Genomic DNA, 6,726 nt, shown 5'->3' on the forward strand with positions numbered 1-6,726 from the left:
CATTTATATTTATAATATTCAAATTTGCTTCCTGAATGTTATTAAGAATTATTAACTTTGGACAGTTAACAATTGACAAAGTTGTCACATTTGATATTTGCATCTTTACATCAGTAAATTATTATTATGGAATATAAGAGTTTTAGATAAGATATCTGGACATTCAACTTCTTTTAACCATAAAATAAATTGCTGTTACTATAACACACAATATAATACTTCCCACTACAAACAGGATTACACGATTCTGGATGACCCTAAAAATAATCAACATGTATAAATATTTTCATATTATTACAATTAATCAATAAAATTTCTTTACCTTCTTATCATTCCAGTTAAAATTCTTGAACTTTTTCCTAAGTCATCATCTGTTTCTCTTAACTACAAAATTTTAAACAGTAGTTATTAATATAGTACAGTTTATTGCTTATAGGCTATAAAAAATAAACAAACCTTTTGTCTTGCTTTTTGAATTGTTTCTCTTTGAGAATGCAGATCATTTAAAATTTCAGCTCCAATTTGTTCTGAACAATAAAAAATAATATCTATATTCTTAACAAACAATTATCATATGGTATTTATAAATTTCATAAAAGTATATTTAAATAGTTTAAGGAGAATAATTCATAAAAGATCGGTATAGATATACAATTCTTATATACTTATAGCAGAGTTCTGTCTAATTTTAAGTATATGCGATACTATGTTATTTATTTGACATTAGAACAAATGCATATTTATTCAATTATTTTAAAAAATATCACACAAAATGATAAATGATTTTTATAATATAGAAACTAAAAATTTCTTTAACAGAACTGTCATCTTGTCTATTTATCCTCCAAAAAAAATGATGTATCTTGCTATCTCTTAGATACTGTGTATCATAAAGTCTTATTACTATTAATGCATTATATATAAACACACTTAATAGAGTGTCAATTATCTAAAAAACTGATTAACCAAAATCAACTTCAGAGAGTATTAATTCCAGAAATTACAGTTTTTACATAATAACAATTGTTGATCTTCTATAGTTCCACTATTAAGATATTCATTACTAGTAATTTTACTATTAAATAATTTATTATTTTGAATTCAAAGTTGCATTAGTATGTTGTAGATTTCAAGAAAAGATTGTGCTTTTTTTAATGAATTAGTCAAATTTTTCATTACTTCTTATCATTCATATGTATTAAATTTCTGTCTTAACTGTTTTTTACTATTATATTAGAATTAAGATCAATATTTTTACTTAATTTATCTTTTCATTTTTTCTCCTATCAAGACTAATTATTTAAAATTTCCTGCCCCAATTATTTTGGATAATTAATGATCTATTGTGCTTTACTTCATAATTACTTATATATATAAACAAGATATTGAGATATAGTAATTCACAAACAGTAGAATTATCTTAAAACATTTTTTCAAAATATTACTATTTAAATTTCTTAAATAGGAAAATATGTCAAAATAACAATAAAAACAAGGAATCTTTAGGCTTTTGGCATTGTAAATCTTACAATTATTAAATTTTGTGTGTTAATATAGAAATGGTAATCTCAATAATTCTAGATCAAAAACTAATGCAAAAAAAGGAAATGCTGCTTGTAAATTATTGTTTTCTATTGGGTTGTTTGGAAAGTAATTTCGGTTTTTTCATGAAAAAGAAAACAACTTTCTTATAATATATAAATATTTTATTCAATTACATATTGACCATTTTGGTCCAATACCTTTTGCCATCTTTCTGGTAGTAGAATGATTCCATGCTCATAAAATTTCTGACCTTTGCTTGCAAAAAACTGATTCAAGTGATTTTTGACATCCTCATTTGAAGTAAATGTTTTACCATTTAAAAAATTTTGTAAAGATCGGAATAAGTAATAATCCGAGGGTGCCAGATCTGGTGAATATGGTGGGTGTGGTAGCACATCCCATCCAAGTTGTAACAGCTTCTGACGAGTTAGCAAACTTGTGTGAGGTCTGACATTATCATGGTGAAACACTACACCTTTTCTGTTAATCAATTCTAGTCTTTTCTGTTTGATAATATCACTCAATTTGTCTAGTTGACGGCAGTAGACTTTCGAATCAATTGTGGAATTGTCTGGTAGAAGCTCAAAAAAACAATTCCCTTAAAATCCCATCAAACAGAGAGCATCACTTTTTTTTTTGATGAATATCAGCTTTTGAAATGCTTTGAACTAGCTCATATTTTCTACTCCATGATCACTTGCGTTCAACACTGTTGTATACAATCCATTTCTTGTTGCCAGTTATGATTCGCTTCAAAAAAGGATCATTTTCTTGACGTTTGAGAAGCAAATCACAGATGTTAATGCAATGGAGCAAATCCCTTTCTTTAAGAGCATGTGGAACCCATATATCAAGCTTTGAAACAAAACCAAGATGTTTCAAGTGGTCATAAATGGTTGAATTGGACAAATTTAATCTGTTAGCGATTTCTCTTGTTATTTGGCAGTTTGCTTCAATCAATGCCTTTATTTTATCTTCATCAGCTTTAACTGGCCTTCCAGAACATGGTGCATCTTCAATATCGAAATTGCCAGAACAAAATTTTGTAAACTAGTTTTGGCATTGTCGTTCTGTCAATACATCTTCTCCATACACACCACACAATTTTTTCTTGCTTGAACATCATTCTTACCTTTTTGGTAATAAAAGAGCAAAATATGCTGAAAATGCTGCTTTTGATCTTCCATATTTGATGGAACACATAAAATAAACAATTGCACAAAATCCAACAAAATTTTTTACAAATAAGCCTTAAAATGCTAGCTGTCAAAATATATAATGATAATATGGTTTAGAATGAAAATGGCGGAAAAATANTTAAACACTATTGACAAGTTAATGGGAATGAACTTGTAGTTTAGGAAATGCAAAGAAGGTAACTAGCTGTTTATGTATGGCATGGCTTGGTCTTTGAGGGAATGGAGGATTGGTAAGGTTGGATTTGGAGAGGTTAATAAAAACAATGATCTTAGTAACTATTGGGTTGTTTGGAAAGTAATTTCGGTTTTTTCATGAAAAAGAAAACAACTTTCTTATAATATATAAATATTTTATTCAATTACATATTGACCATTTTGGTCCAATACCTTTTGCCATCTTTCTGGTAGTAGAATGATTCCATGCTCATAAAATTTCTGACCTTTGCTTGCAAAAAACTGATTCAAGTGATTTTTGACATCCTCATTTGAAGTAAATGTTTTACCATTTAAAAAATTTTGTAAAGATCGGAATAAGTAATAATCCGAGGGTGCCAGATCTGGTGAATATGGTGGGTGTGGTAGCACATCCCATCCAAGTTGTAACAGCTTCTGACGAGTTAGCAAACTTGTGTGAGGTCTGACATTATCATGGTGAAACACTACACCTTTTCTGTTAATCAATTCTAGTCTTTTCTGTTTGATAATATCACTCAATTTGTCTAGTTGACGGCAGTAGACTTTCGAATCAATTGTGGAATTGTCTGGTAGAAGCTCAAAAAAACAATTCCCTTAAAATCCCATCAAACAGAGAGCATCACTTTTTTTTTTGATGAATATCAGCTTTTGAAATGCTTTGAACTAGCTCATATTTTCTACTCCATGATCACTTGCGTTCAACACTGTTGTATACAATCCATTTCTTGTTGCCAGTTATGATTCGCTTCAAAAAAGGATCATTTTCTTGACGTTTGAGAAGCAAATCACAGATGTTAATGCAATGGAGCAAATCCCTTTCTTTAAGAGCATGTGGAACCCATATATCAAGCTTTGAAACAAAACCAAGATGTTTCAAGTGGTCATAAATGGTTGAATTGGACAAATTTAATCTGTTAGCGATTTCTCTTGTTATTTGGCAGTTTGCTTCAATCAATGCCTTTATTTTATCTTCATCAGCTTTAACTGGCCTTCCAGAACATGGTGCATCTTCAATATCGAAATTGCCAGAACAAAATTTTGTAAACTAGTTTTGGCATTGTCGTTCTGTCAATACATCTTCTCCATACACACCACACAATTTTTTCTTGCTTGAACATCATTCTTACCTTTTTGGTAATAAAAGAGCAAAATATGCTGAAAATGCTGCTTTTGATCTTCCATATTTGATGGAACACATAAAATAAACAATTGCACAAAATCCAACAAAATTTTTTACAAATAAGCCTTAAAATGCTAGCTGTCAAAATATATAATGATAATATGGTTTAGAATGAAAATGGCGGAAAAATACGACTAATCCCTCTAGTGGTAAAAAAAACTAAATTACTTTCCGAACAACCTAATAATAAGTTGTTATTAAAATTTTATCTTTAACTTATAATTCAAATTCTATTATTTTATATTTGTTTGTTCCATTCAGAATGATGTAAAAAGGAATAAACATTCTGAAAATGTATAATATAAAACTGAATAAACGAATTGATATATGCCATTACAGTAAATTTCTTAGATAAATCAGCTTACATGAAAATATTAAATGTAATAAAAATATATTTTTATGAAAGTAATCTTGAGACAGAATAATTTTAAGTTTTTAAAGCAAGTTCTTGGTTTGAATGCAGTTATGTAAGTTGATGATGATCTGAAAGGAAATCAAAAACATTTCTAATAAAAATATTTAGCTTTCTGAACTAAGAAGTTTTATTGTTTACACTATATATTATGATGCCAATGTTGCACAAGTTAGTTAATTATACAATCCATAATTATATAAGCATAATTATAATCCATTATTATAATATAAGCACATATAATAATGATTCCACTTTTACTTTGTATAGATCCAAATTTTAAATTAAATAATCACAGAATATTCTATTATAGGAAAATAAAATTATCATCATCATCATTGTGAAATGTTATTTTTATTATGAATACAAACTAATGTCAAATGAATGCTTAATTATATCAGGCTATATTACTACTACTATTATAAATTAAATACTAAGTGGGCAGTGAATTTTGTTGACAATTTTGATGCAATTTAACTAATTATGATTTTTGTTTTCTGTTACAGGTAAGATAATCAATATTGATTTAATATGTTAAAGAGGAATACATATTTGTCAGTAGGCCAGATGGAGTAGGACAAAAGTTTTTCACACAGATATATTAGAGAAGACAAAAATTGTGAATTTGTTACAGGGAGATCTTGATGTGAAAGATGAAACAATCTCATTATTAATTCAATTAAATTTAAATCAAAGTGTCAAGTTAGAGAAAATGATTGCAAAAGTGGATAGGATATTCTCATGGGTGGAGAACTTGGATGAGGTGATTGTGGGATTTGAATCTAGACCAGAGCTATTGGAAAAGAAGTTGATACAGGAGGATGATTTGGCTTCAACTGCAGAACAAGTGAATTTGCAACTGCAGATCTCAGAAATTAGTCTAATTATGGAGTGTTATGAATGTTTTATAAGACGTAATAACATGGTTATTTCAGGTTTTCCTGAGTCAGATCAGGAAGATAAGATCCAAATTAAGGATTCTTTGTTAAATTTTTTCATGATAAGTTGAATGTTGATAATGTTCCCTTAAAAAAATGCTACAGATTGGAATATTGTAAAATTGGAAGGAATAGATTAATTTTTTGTAAAGTTTTGGATAATAGTGATAAATTTAAGTTCAGAAGTATGTCATATGATTTGAAAGGTTCTGATATTTATATAATGGACTAGAGAAGTTAGGAAAATAGCAAGAGCCTTTGTTAAAGAAGAAAAGGGGAAAGGTGCACAGATTAAATATATATGAGGTAATGCAGTTAAGGTGAATGATAAGATTTTCACTTATAATACTTCCTTGAAGAGAATGGAAATGCAAGGTGGTTCATGACTTCATTCTGATGTTTTGATAATGTCGTGGAATTGTGAGGAAATTCTGAATAAACTTTATGTATTTTGGCAATTTTTGTCCTCTTTTGAGTTTGTCTTTCTATTGGAAATTTGGTGGGATGGTAAATCTGCTATTGAGGAGTTCCGCAATTAAAATTTTGTAATCATTGAGGAAGCTGGTTATTGTGAGATTAATAGAGGACATTATATATGAGTTTGGATGCTATTGTTAAGAAAATTGTTAACTTATAGAGTTTTGGTACAGAACAGGTTTTATTTGGTGATCAAATTTACATTAGGTAATTTTATCGTTATGTTTCGTTTTTTCTGTATCTAAAACCTGTTATTTGGGAAAATATTTGGAACAAGATTGTTATGGTTGTTCAAAGTTATAATGATGATATTCTAATGGGTGATTTTAATGCATGTGCAGGATTGACCCACAGGATTGGGCCCTAAAAATTTTGGGTGAGTTGGACTGTTATTGGTTATTGAGAATATCGCAAGATCTGATTATAAATGTGCAAGACAAATCAATTTTAAGTTTTTGTAAGAATTTTGGCTATCTGATTACGAATGGTAGAAATTAGTGTTGTAACGAATAGTATATTCGGCCTCAGGCCGAATACCGAATATTCGGCCAAGAGCGTGGCCGAATAGCCGAATATTTGGCCAAACTATTCGGCTTGATTAACGCACGTATGAAAATTGGCTCACAAACCGCATTATGGCAAGGATCCCGCTCTCTATTGGCCCGCTGTCACTACGCTTCGCCAATCGCGTTAATTCTTGGCAGTTGTAGCGGACAGACAAGAGTGTCATGGAAGTATGTGATAAATGATGATATCAAATGTGTATAACAATGAAATGAC

The 6,726-nt window shown here is 29.3% G+C and overlaps 1 long non-coding RNA gene across 1 annotated transcript; it reads right to left on the reverse strand.

The window, feature by feature from the left end:
• Window positions 1-199: 199 nt before the first annotated feature.
• Window positions 200-612, reverse strand: LOC111616981. Its single transcript, XR_002755353.1, has 3 exons — window positions 457-612; window positions 323-384; window positions 200-257 (listed from the first exon to the last, which is right to left on the reverse strand). It is a non-coding gene; the product is annotated as an uncharacterized LOC111616981 (long non-coding RNA).
• Window positions 613-6,726: the final 6,114 nt, after the last annotated feature.

Source organism: Centruroides sculpturatus, unplaced genomic scaffold (genome assembly GCF_000671375.1).
Source record: "Centruroides sculpturatus isolate CEXI.00-Female unplaced genomic scaffold, Cexi_2.0 scaffold4423, whole genome shotgun sequence".
Lineage (NCBI taxonomy): Eukaryota > Metazoa > Arthropoda > Arachnida > Scorpiones > Buthidae > Centruroides > Centruroides sculpturatus.